We start from the raw sequence: 14,030 nt of genomic DNA on the forward strand, positions 1-14,030 counted from the left end.
CTGTCAAATGCCTTTTCAGCATCTAAAGACAGGATTGCAGAATCCTCTATTGAATCAGCTGCCACAGAAATGGTACGTAGTAGTTTCCTAATATTACTGGAGGTTCTTCTTTCCTTTACAAAACCTGATTGATCTTGATGTACTAATTTTGGCAACAGATCCTCCAATCTTAGTGCTAGTATTTTAGCTAATATTTTGTTATCTACATTGATTAGGCTAATAGGCCTGTAACTCGAAGCTAGTGTCTCATCCTTGTCTTTTTTTAAGAACACCAAAATCATAGCATGTCTTGTGGTTGGTGGGAGTAAACCCCCAGAATGGGAGGATATAAACATATTCAATAATAGATTCAGTGCTGAATTTGGTAACCATTTGTAGAAATCTACCGGTAATGCATCTGGTCCAGGTGATCTACCAGTATTTAGTTTCCCAATTGCGTTCTTTACTTCATCTAGCGTTATGTTTCCTTCCAGATTTTTTGATTCTTCCCCAGTAATCTTTGGAAGTTGCAGTCCATCTAGGAAACCTCCATCAGCTGCATTAACATGAGATTCATTTTTGTATATGTCTGTGTAGAATTACTTGAAAACTTCATTAATTTCCTTTGGTTTGAGAGTGATTTGCCCATCTATCCCTTTGATAGATGTAATTGTGTGTTCTGACTCTCTTTTTCTCAACCTAAAAGCCAGCCATCAATCGCATTTTTCTCCTCTTTCAAAATAAGTGCATTTCTGCTGAAAGTACTTCTTATTCACTCGATCTGAAATTAGGTTTTTCAATTCTGTCTTCAATTTCTTTAGTTCTTGGACAATATCTGAATTTGTCAGATTAACCACCAAGTTCTTAGAGATATCTTTAAATTTTTATTCCAATTCCATATTTCTCTTGTCAGATTTTTTCTTCAAACCACTTGCCAAACTGATAAGCAAAGCCCGTACTGTACACTTGAACGCTTCGCATACAATTTCAGTCCTGACTTCCCCTGTGCAGTTTTCTTTCACAAAGAAATCAATTTCTGTCGCAAGTTTGTCCATCTCATCTTCGTTGTCCAACAACAAGGTATTTAGTTTCCAAGTATATTATTTGTTCAACGCAAAGTCTAGTTTCAAATCCATTGCAACATGGGCGTGGTCACTCAATACTATGTTTCCAATTCTGGTAGTCAAATAGTTTTCAGAAACTCTCCAAGATGTTAAAAGCATGTCCAAACTTGAATGGGTCGCATGTGCACTGGAATAGAAGGTGTATTCTCTGGTCGCTGGGTTTTCCATCCTCCAACCATCTTTCAGATTGTGTTCCTCCAAAAGATCTGTCAGTGCCCTAGAGTGCATGTCAATATTTTTATTTCGTCTTGCGCTAATCCTATCCATGCCCAGATCTAGAACCGTACTGAAATCCCCACCCAAAATTATGTTTCTTGACCCTAGATTTTGTATGATTTGAACAACTTTCCTAAAAAAAGGAACCGTCATCCAATGTTGGCGCATATATATTACAAAAAATTACCTCTGTGCCTTGAATATTGGTCAGAATGGCTACAATTCTACCCTCTCCCTCATTTACTTCTTTCAGTACTTTGATTGGGGCGTTTTTCCTAATCAAGATTGCCACACCTCTAGATCTTGAGTTAAATGTGGACCCATACACTCTTCCAACCCATCCTTTCTTCAGATCATCCATTTCCTTCTTTATGAGATGCGTCTCTTGAATAAGACACACATCGCCTTTTAGATCATTTAAATATGACATTACTTTTTTCCACTTTTGTACATTGTTTAAGCCATTTACATTCCATGTGACCACTCTTTGGTTATCACTCATTTTCAAATTCATTCTCAAATCCAATTCCAGTCTCAAAATGCACTTAATAAGTGACACCTGATCACCTATAGAATAAATAAATGTGAACCCCACCCCACCCTAAAGTAGATGAAAAACACAAAGAACACTGTAAAAAACTTGTATACCACATTCCAAGGTACCACAGCGCCCTGGGCACCTCTCCTAAATTAACTGAACTCTAATCCATTTGAAAACACTTACTAATGACAACATAAAACCCAATACCTCAAACCCATCCCTTAAGAACCAATGCCATCTCCACTAAACCCTTCCATTACTAAAACATTATTTTAAATTTACTCAACCCTCACCTGTACTGACCCATTTCAAAGACATCATACCCCACTTTCAAATTGATAATGCCAAGGCCACCCTGTCAGTAAATCTTAATCTACTTTAAATAAGCTTTAACAGCAGACAAGAGATTGTTAAATTCCAGATTCGCTTCAACATTGTTCTGTTAGTAATCTCAGACTTTATAGAGTATATATAAATATGCACCTACCCAACCCAACTCTCTAGTGTCCCTAACATCAACATTATATTCTTAGATAAATACAGGCATTATCATTACACTTTCCGATACCCAAACTTTCCAGTTGTTAAACTTTCTTACCGAGAAATGTACATACTCTAAATCCGTACCATACAAGCATTAAAGTGGATATGAAGTACTTATCTTGTTATATAGAACTGAGCTTTGTATAATAAACAGCATTCTTAATTTAGCATCCTAACTCCTATCCAGTAATCACACCTTAGCTTTCAGCTTCTATCCTAAAAATCTATGCTCAATCCTTCATACTAGACCCGATGTTCATGGTCATATACACTTAGCTTTGACTACGTTCACTAGACAAGCATATTATAGAAGACACATATATATATATATATATATATATATATATATATATATATATATATATATATATATATATATATATATATATATATATGTATATATATATATATATATATATATATATATATATATATATATATATATATATATATATATATATATATATATGTACCAGCATTCTTTCAGAGGACCACTGAGGTGCAGGAGCCCTCAACACTGCAGGAGCAGTGGGCTAGCCCTCCACCAGAGTGCATCCACCCTAAGGTAGGCTCCCTGCCTATTTTTAACCCCTGGGCTCAAAAATCCCACCCACTGAAAAGTGCTCCTCCTAGCCCCATAATTACACACGAGGAGTGTAAATTATATTTTTATTGAAAAAATGACCTAAAAAGCGCATTTTGAGCGTTTTTTCTGTGCCTCCATTGGAACACATGAGGTGTTCCTGCTTCAACATGGCCGCCAACCTCCTTCTTGCCAAGAAGGCGACCACATGACGTCCAGGAGAGCCCCCATTGGCCAACTGCAACTACAGAAGGCCAATCGGGCGCCGGCAGGCAAACGCTGGCCCCCTCATCCAAAGGATCCTCATCACAAGGAACTTTTCCTGTCTGCAGCCTGTCCTGAGGCCTGGGCTAAGGATTCTGACCATTTTCTGGTAAGCCTGCCCTGACCCTGCAGCTTGCCCACACCTCCCAGAACCTAACCTTTCCACCTAATCCCTTCATGCAGTACACCTCATGGGTGCCTCTGCTTTTCACTGACTTTGGACAATTGCTTGCTATCACCTGGTCTATTGTTGCTATATAATATCTCACTATACTATTTAGCGTATTTACCAGTATTGCTTATCCGCTTGTACTGTATCCTCTTGTGCAGCCAACTGCTACCTGTTGTGCCCTTCCACCATTTAGCCTCTTCCTGCCCCACTTAGAAAATCGAATTTAGGCATTGTATTTTGTTGAACTGCTACCTAATATGCCCTGCCACCATTTAGCCTCTGCCTGCCCACTTATCGAATTTAGGCATTGTATTTTGATGAACTGCTACCTATTATGCCCTGCCTCTGAACTACCTAGCACTAGTCGCATGATCCCCCTGTCATTTCTGTCACATTTCTGTCACATACCAGCAGCACACACCAGCTGCACACACACACAGCCACTCTCCACGATCATGATGCCCAAGAGTGCACCTCCCAATCATAGCATAGTTTCACTCTCCTGCACTCTCCCTGCGACACTCCTCTCAGCCAGCCTAACGGCCATCCTTATAGCCCTCACTATAATGGCCTCTACGCCTCCCCACATATTCCCAGTACACCTCACCCAGCGCCCGGCACTAAATTCACATGCTGCAGCACCAGACTACAACATCACACAGTCTCGGCCACCTAGCCTAGCCACTAGACTCCGCAATCTCAGAAATTGATCACTTCCTAGGTATTTACTCTGCTCACCCACACCCATCACGACTAGAAACACCAGATTAGGCACCCGCACTGCACCACTACCCCATACTAAGAAGAGCATAGGCACTGCCCCTCTCCCCCACCACTCCAACATGCCTCTACACTACTTCACACTAAGCTCCTCACTACCACACACCACAACAAGCACACTTCACCCCATACTAGTACAAACGAAAACATCAAAGGCACACAACACCACCTCTTCAATGTGTACTACTGAACGTACGCTCCCTACCTGTACATGCCCTCAAGATAAATGATCTACTATCCACACTTAATCTGGATTTACTTTGCATCACCGAATCCTGGCTCAATGATGCCTCCTGCCCAGCCATGGCACTAGCCCTACCCACAGGCTACACCATCCTTAGGCAAGATAGATGTGATAAGATTGGAGGGGGAGTCGCCCTTATCCACAAAGACTCAGTATCCATCAGATTAGCAGACCATAGTACATGGGGTGGTAATGCTGATATGCTATCAGCCAAGCTTACGCTCTCCCCCAATAATCTAATCAACATCCACATCCTATACAGACCACCCGGACTCCCAGCTGGCTTCCAAGAGCACCTCTCCCATCGACTCTGAAACAACATTAAAAAGTCCTCCAAAATCCTTCTATTAGGAGACTTAAATTTAGAATACAATGATCCTAAGGATAAATCCGCCGCAACCCTAGCTCAAGAACTCGCAGACTTAGGTTTCTCCCAAAGAGTCCTCACCCCTACTCACTCCAAAGGCCACACCCTTGACTGGGTCATGGATCCCAACTGTGCATCCAACATTACCTCAAACACCGCCCTTCCTTGGACGGACCACACATGCATCGAATTCCTCAATCCCATCAACCCTAAACCTAAGACTCTCACCCACGCACCACCTGCCACAATAAGAAGTTCTAAAAAACTCAACGCAGACAACTTGCGTCCCCACCTTAAAAGCCCCTGCCTAGCACCACCTTTCTCTCAGGACCCAAATATACTATCAGCTATCTTCAATGATACTCTCACCAATGCCATAAACTCTATAGCCCCACTTGAAAGCAAGAAGGAAAAATAATCATTTCACTGCAACTCTTGGTCCTCGGAAGAACCCCAAACCCTCCGAGCTCAAAAGCACCAGTCGCTTAAAAACTGGCAAACGGATCCGAGTGACCTAAATAAGAGCCTCTTCAAACAAATAGCCATTTTAGCAGCAAAATCCAACTCCTTCAATGATAGGATCTCAAAGGCCAACTCCCAAGCTAAAGAACTATTCGCAATCTTTAATGAATTAGTCACTCCTCCGGCTACCACTGACGAGATAACTAAAGAAAAAGCATGGTGGGCCAGCATTCAGTCCGCCATACTCAACAAAATAAAACTCCTCCAGAACAAAATTCAAAACCACAGCAAAGCCCTCCCAAACCAAAAAACCAACCGCCCTACACAAGACAAGCGTAGTAATCTCAATCACGCTCAATTCTCCTTCTGAAACGTCACTGAACCTGAGGTCCTTAATCTCATCAAAACCTCAAACCATCCCTCTGCAAAGCAGACATTTGCCCTCCTAAAATCATCAAGGAATGCGACAATGACCTAGCACCCCTGATTACTGCCTTCATTAACGCATCTTTCCAAACAGGAACTGTCCCAAACAATCTCAAGGAAGCCTGGGTGCGGCCACTTCTAAAAAAGGCCACACTTGACCCAGCGCAACCCAACAACTACAGACCGATAACGACAGTCCCGTTCCTCCTAAAAATCCTGGACAAAGCAGCTCACATCCAGATCCAATCATACATAGAAGCTAACTCCATACTAGGCAAAAGACAATCTGGCTTCCGTGTCGGGCATGAAACAGAATCTGCCTTATTAGACCTAAAAAATGAAATCTCACAGATCATGGACAAAGGCAAACCTGCCTTGCTCCTCCTCCTCGATCTATCAGCTGCTTCTGACCTGGTAGATCACCAAACACTCACCACCCACCTCACCCATGCAGCCCATTTCTCTAATCAAGCAGCATCCTGGATCACTTCCTTCCTTGAAGGAAGAGCCATGAAGCTCTACTCCGACACAGCTAACGCAGATCCTACCACTATAAACTGCGGTGTCCCCCAAGGATCTTGTACAGCCCCCACCCTCTATAACCTCTTCACAAAACCCCTCTTCGACCTACTTGACTTCATGGGTGTTGCATATACAAACTATGCAGACGACACTCAAGTACTTTTACCCCTATCTGGACTCTATCCCCAAGACGCCACGGCCCTTCACAACATCTATGCCACTATCCAAGCTTGGATGGCAATCAATGGCCTCTGTCTTAACGGGGAGAAGACTGAAATTCTCATCCTGGGCCAGATAAACACATTATCGAAACTAAGACCCCAATACAACAACTTCAACATAGACAACTGAACCATCTCCGTATCATCCTCTGTCAAGACTCTAGGTGTTCACATTGATGCAAATCTATCGATGAACAAACAAGTCAGCACCATAGCCTCTGCATCAGCGTTCAGCACCAAACTCATCAATGCCATTAAACCCTACTTATCAACCCCCAACCGCTTGGCCATAGCTAGAGCAACTATAGGAGCCAAACTCGATTATTGCAACACCCTTCTAGCTGGCACCTCCACCAAAAACATTCACAGACTGCAAACCACACAAAACAATGCCCTCAGAGCCGCCATGAGCATCCCTAGAAGAGACCATATATCCCACGCCAGACGTGAAGCACGGTGGCTCATGTCAAAGACCGTATTACTCTGAAAATCCTCACCATCACTCACAGGTGCATCAACAAAACCGCTCCAGCATACATATCTGAAGCAATATCAAGGACTACCTCCACTCGCCCCACCAGAGCACAGTACACATACCATGCATAAAGAGAGCCACAGCGGGAGGTCTAGGCTTCTCCTATATTGCAACGAAACTCTGAAACTCACTCCCTGCCACCCTTAGAGCTGAAACTTCCATCTCTGTCTTCCGCAACAACCTCAAGGCCACTCTCCTCAACTAGCAAGTGGAGAACTGCCTCCTCTACTTCTGCCATGTATATTGTAATATAACACAAATGTAATATAACTGTATTGTAACCTGTATATATACTGCTAATGACTATGTAACTATATTGCAACCTGTATATATATTGCTAATGACCATGTAACTATATTGCAACCTGTATGTATATTGCTAATGACCATGTAACTAAGTAACTACGCTTTGTACTGTAACAAGTGCCACAATGTCCTCGGGCTGTTGTGCGCTATATAAATACGAATAAAACAAAAACAATAAAACAATTATATAAGACTTCAAACTGACCACTTTGTGCATTGTCGCCAAATACATCATATTTTGCCATTAACCTGTTTGGAGTGATGCATTCAATGTAATCCAACCAAACAACAAAACATTATAAAAAACATGTAGTTAAAAAGCAGTATGCAGACTACATAGGTCAGATTATTCACTCTCATTTCCATTTCTAATCATCCACCCATCCCAACCATCTGGCCATTGGGACAATATGAGTGGGTGACAAAAGGAGAAAAAAGTATTTATGTACAACTCAAACCCTCCTCTCTCCGGATTATCTTATTTTAAGTCCCATCTGTAGACTCTCCATCATCGTCTGTATATTTCCAACTAAACCTCTGCCGTTGATCATAGGTTGCTATTCATGGTCAAGCTGGATCAATAATTGCCTCCCATTCACCTTGGGTGATGCTGTTGGTCATATAACTTTGCCGATCATCTCATTTGTGTACAATGAGGAAGGGATCACCATACAATTGTGATGTAATTGCAACTCGTGCGCCTGCCCCATTTTGATGTGCATTGAGAGGTTATTGGATGCCATTGTGGATTTAAAGATACCTCTATGGGGCCTGTTCTGTCCTGGTCTCCTAACCATAAGTACAATGTTTGGTTAGCACTGTAAGTATAGCAAGCATCTGTCGGCATTATTTCCATGTTAGTGAGGCAATTGGGTTTCCTGAATGATGTACCATTTGAACTGCCATCAGCATGACTGCATGATGGCTCAGACACGGTTAGAGCAATAGTATTTAAATGGCTGGAAAGCTGTAAGCATACATAAATGGAACCCCTTTAATTAAGATGCTAGTCCAGTACATTCCGGCAGAAGATCCCAAACACCGATGACTGCATGTGCAAGTGAAGTGGAGAAAAGTATCGTTAAAACGTAAGACTTGACCACTATGTCATCCTGCAAAACTGCACCCTCTGTGTATCACCGTGCACAATAAAAGCAAGGATCACCAGTGTCAAAGAGTGAATCTCCTTCGACACTCACCTATAGCACAGCATTGGTTTGGGGAAGTAACAACAGACTTGGTGGAAGCTCCAAATGGCAGTCTCTGCGGGAAAGTATAATTACCGGAATATACAACTGGTTTGTGAATTCCAAGATTCGTCCTGATGTGGTTACAAATGATACGCTCCGCATTGAACGTCAGCTCATCATGCACTTACATCACAGCGTGATGGATCCATTCCTCTAACGCAGCTGAGCCGCAGCATTGATGATGCTCGGAAAAGGAAGACGGTGAGCATTTTTTTAAAAATAAAAATGTGTTTAACTGAATTACAGATCGGGCGCCATTTTCATTTATGATAATATGATAAGTTTGAATGGTCATAATATATTGTTTTTTAAGCTTACCAACGGAGATTGCATTGGTACAGGAAAATCAATCAATCCATTGTATTAGAGGCATTTTTCACTGCATTCAAACACTTCATAGCCTCACTAGGATCCAAATTAATGTTCTCACCTTCAGGAAACACCAGTGTCAGCAGGTTCATTCTATTTAAAAAAAAAGCCTTCACACCCATAGACCTTGCCAAGTCTTTAGGTCCCTTGAAAGACTTTCTAATCTCCAATACTTCTTTAGGGTAGTCTGGGTAGACAGAAACCCTGTTTCCTTTGAAGTAGGTAACTTCTTTACTCCTTGAAGCCCTCAGGATGTCCTCTTTACTTCTGGTATTCATGAAGGAGACCAGGATCTGCCTTGCTTTAAGGCCCAATTTCCTGCCTATTCTGTAAACGTTGTCAATGTCCACAGAGGCAATATAATCGCATTTATAGGTGGTTTTCAATACTTCAATCACTGTTTGAACCAAGTCCTCCTCTGCTGTTTCCTCTACTCCCACAATTCGCAAATTCGTATTTCTGATTTTAAGATCAATCTCCAAGGTCTTCTCTGTCCCTTTAAGGAAATCATCCTTTACATTTTTGTATGCCCTGTAACTGCCTAGGATTTCCGAAGACATAGAAGCTGTCCCATTTTCTAAGACAGAAACTCGACTGTCTATCTGGGTAACTTTCATAGAGAGATCTTCCATAGATGATTTAACATCTCCAACATCTTGTGCCACTTTCCCCAGGTCCTGTGCCACCTTCAGAAGAAGGGAATAAATGTCTTGTGGGCTAGGTACATCTGCCATCTCTGTAGTTGACTTGGGCTTTTTAGGGACTGGGTTATCAGCAATTTCAATCTTCTTTTTTGAGTTCATTATCTTTCATCATCCATGTAAAGGAGAGGGCCAGGAGCTGCAGGATTATGCTGCTTCCTCTGCTGCCTGCATTCCGGAATCTCAATCAGTATTATCTGAAAGTTTTCCCGTGGGGAAAATTGGAGCAGGCTGTTTTATGTATTATGTGTGCTGAGTAACAGAAAAATAAATCTTATCTACATCTTTTATTGTATGTTAGGTAGCACACACAGTCCACACAAACGATTGTGACAAAGGGCCCGATTCATGGAATTTCTTGCACGGTTCAAAGTGACTTTGCAATGCTGAAAAGCACCTCTGCACTGCCGACACAAACCCCGATTCATGGAACTGTGCAAAGTGTATTTCTATAGTGCAAAGTCTGTGCATAGTCATTTTTGTAGTAAAAAAAGACTTTGCACTGCAAAAATTTGATGCAAATTGTGCATTTTAAAGAATATTTATTCAGCAACACTGGTCAAAACTACTTGCTGCATAGAGAAGTAACTCATCAAACTGACCCACATTGGCCAAAAAAGTGGGCAACTTTTACCCCAAAAAGTGGCCCACACCAGAATTGTGTGGGGAGGGGGTGTGAGGACTCCGGCCATGGGCCTATTGCCCAATAGGCCAGTCCTAGCCTAATGTGAGCTAAGGGAAGCTGTTCTAGAGCCCCAACCTTTTGTGGGCCCAGCTCTCAAAAGCTGATTTGGCACAAGTGATGGAACGCTTTAGCACATCTCCTCCATCTGCAACAAAAAATCTGCGCCGAATCCACCCCACCTTCTTGTTTGCAGTTCCGCCAGAGTGCCTGGGGACCAATTCCGCTGGTGACAGTGCGCGGTACAAATAAATACCTTTATCGCGAGAGCTGAATATGCTTCTCGTAGAAGGGCACACTCACGTCCTCTTTTTCCATGTCTTCTGGCAATCGAGCTCAGCAGGGAGTGTTTCTGTGCATTGCAAGCACCTCCCGATTTCGCAAACGTGATGCGCTGTGCAGTGCGCATTTGACAAACACATTCCCCTGCGCCGGCTTCCTACAGGCATTTTTAAAGTGAGGCAGCGTGTACGGACAGCTGCTGTGCAGGGATGAAAAGATTTGGAACATGTTCAATGATTTTATTTGATCCGGTTTTTTTCTATTCCTTGTTGTTCCGCTGTACTTTGATGGTTTTTTTTGTATATACTTGTAAATAAATAAATAAATAAATTAAAAAAAAAAAAAAGAAAATGCTCACGCTGCTAGGCCCTTAAACCTGTCAGTTTGACATTCGCTCCCAGCATCCCTTGGGGCTCGGGGTCGGTCATACATGAATTAGAGCTGGGAGCATGCAGAAGAAAAGCAAGATCTGGAAGGGGGTGGCCAGTGTATCTCTTGTGCTGTGGTACAGACCCTTAAAAATGCCATGGCCCAATTCTGAAAATTGGGCATTCCACAAAAGGACCATCCTCTGCATTGCTTTTAGGTGCCTTTGCTTCTGCGAAATTCAGGCCCATTTAGTGCAAACATTTCTATTAGATGAATAATAATAAAGTAGAGGCTGACAATCAAATGATCGGTTTATTTTGCATTCCGAATTTAATTATACATAGCGATGTATACTGGAAAATGTCACACCTGCCGCGCGCTAAATATAAACGTATCCCATGTTTTTTTAAATATTTTAAATGAAACGAACTGTACATTTCTTGATCGTGTTTATAAAGCAACAGTGCCCCCTCGCGTACCTATGAAGTAAAGGCCCGTGAAGCCAAAACGGAAACAGTAGTTCTGAAAATACAACATAGATCACAACTGCAGGATATGTTAGGCTACGTTTTGTTGTAATTGTTCCGTTAACAATTCCGCCCCCCAACAGTTATTAGACACAGAGAATGCGGGTGAATCCAGACACCATCAGACAGAGATGGGGTAGAATGGCTATTCCATTTAGTTTTTAAAGACGTTTCTTATAGCAGTGAAAATATTTCCATTTTAAATTGTGCGGGATGTAATGTGTGACCCTCCCAGTGTGTATTACCCCTTTAAGAGGATGTGTCCCTCTTACGTGTATTGGCCCTTTAAGATGCTAATAAAAGGAGCCCCTGCAGAGACGTGCAGTAGAACGGCTGCAGACTCCAACTGTGGAATACCTGTGTCCGTCTCTCATTGTGGGCTCTGGCACCCAGGCTGTTCCCCACAGCCTCACCGGGCCCTGCCCTGCAACACCTCTCTAAGACCGGGTGACCCCGGCATCACAGCATGGTGCTGGGCCCCCCAGCACCAAAGAGGCCGGCCGCGTGACCGCCCCCGGCCGCACAACACAGGCGTTACCTGTTCTAGTGAAATGTAACCCAACTAAGGGCCAGATTCATGGAATTCAGGTTTAGCTCCAACTGGTATTATCAAAAAATGTTTTCACCATGGCTAAATTGGAGCAGGTTGTTTTATTAACTACGTTGACTGCATAACATGAAAAGATATGAGGTAAACACCTTTTGTTTTCTGGCATGCAACAAACCTAGTAAAAAAACCGAGTCTGATTCATTTTTGGCCTCATGCAAACGTTTGTTAGATGACATGGAGCGTGTCAAAACCGGTTTGCTCCGTTTTGTATTGTGAAAGCATTTGCTCGCTTTTTTGCACTTGTGCAAATGTTAGATAATCTGGCCCCAGCAGGTGTGTTTGCATTGGCGCTGATTTCCAATCCACTTTAATAGACCCATCAGTCACCCACTGGACGTGGGCAAATGAGAACATGGCATTTTATTGTATGTGAGAACCATTATGTTATTTTGGTGTCTGTGCGCCCGTGGCCAGGATTTAGCTCATGCTGTAAAATATAGGCAAATGCTGCTTGCCTGGTAATATAGGCACTTACGGTATACACATGTACAATGTGGGCAATTAATTTAGGCATGTGGCAAAATGCGGCCAGTTTCTGCATACACCCCAGTATTTGTCCACATTTTGGGCCCGATTCATGGAATTTGTTGCACGGTTCAAAGTGACTTTGCACTGCTGACAGAAACCCTGATTCATGGAACTGTGCAAAGTGTATTTTTGCAGTGCAAAGTCAGTGCATAGACATTTTGTACTGCAAACACGACTTTGTTCTGACTTTGCACTGCAAAAATACACTTTGCACAGTTCCATGGATATGGGTTTTTGACGGCAGTGCAAAGAATTCCATGAATCTGGGTCAACACTGGCAGACATTTCATAACAATTCAGCGACACTCGATCTGAATGCTGGTCTAGCAGTGGGCGTCCAGCCTTCTGGAACCACATTCAGAACGAACATGTTAATGACCTGATACTAAGAAAATTCCACAGAAGGGAGTCAAGTGTGGACTCTTTTAAACAGCTTACATGGGATAAATCATCAGGGAATACCATGGTAATGACATGTGTTTGCATTAACAGATCACTTTCATGACGAGCAGCCATATCTTCTGTGTAAACTTTCTAGTAATTCAGGCATGAAGTATTAAGAAATCTAAATGATTATTTCCAATAAAATATTATATAAAGACCTTTAACGGCATAACAATGCATTGCACAGCTGTCATATGCAAAAGAGTGTTGCCTTTCACAGCACTAGCTTCAAAAGTGTCAGTAGCAGGATTCCAAAATAAATGTGTATAGAACATTAAAATGTGTGGCCCAAGTACGTTAGCTACCACCAGACATGTCCTGTCAGGATAGGGGTTCATCCACATGCCCCTTGAGGTTAGCTTTCACACACAAACATGGCAGAAACAAATTACTTAGCGTTTGCTGAGGAACTGGTCGAGGGAATTCTGGTGAATACTTCTTTGCTCGGAGTTGAACTTGGGACCAGTGTCACGTCCAACTCTGATGACTCGAATGAGATAGAAATCTTAAGAAAAAAGATCATCTGTACAGAGCTGCATGGTGCCCTTATGACAGAATACCTACGAGCACATGCAGCACAGAATGGATTAATGATTTAAATAGAACCACACAATTTTCTTGGAACAGTTACAATTCAGAAAAGATTGGTCTTACATAGCGAATAAGTGTACGAGAGATTGGCTCATTTTGATCATCAACACAGCCAAGTGAGTATCAGAACAACTTCTGAAAGAACTTAGTGAAAAAATCGATGCTCTGAAACTCAAAATAACACTTGACATCTATAACAACAAATTAGCTGCTTTGAAAGCAACACTAAAAGAGTTCAGAGATACTAATCTCAGTAAAAAGATACTTACATTAAAAAAGGATCTCTCTGCCTTTGCCCACAAAAAGGTGTACCCATATGTAGTAGAGGACTACTTCTCTGATGATGCCAAACAAGCAAGGCGAGATGCAGTTCAGATCAGATTCGAGACCAGC

This window comes from Ambystoma mexicanum, chromosome 4q, assembly GCF_040938575.1.
Source record: "Ambystoma mexicanum isolate Mex_15411 chromosome 4q, UKY_AmexF1_1, whole genome shotgun sequence".
Classification (NCBI taxonomy): domain Eukaryota; kingdom Metazoa; phylum Chordata; class Amphibia; order Caudata; family Ambystomatidae; genus Ambystoma; species Ambystoma mexicanum.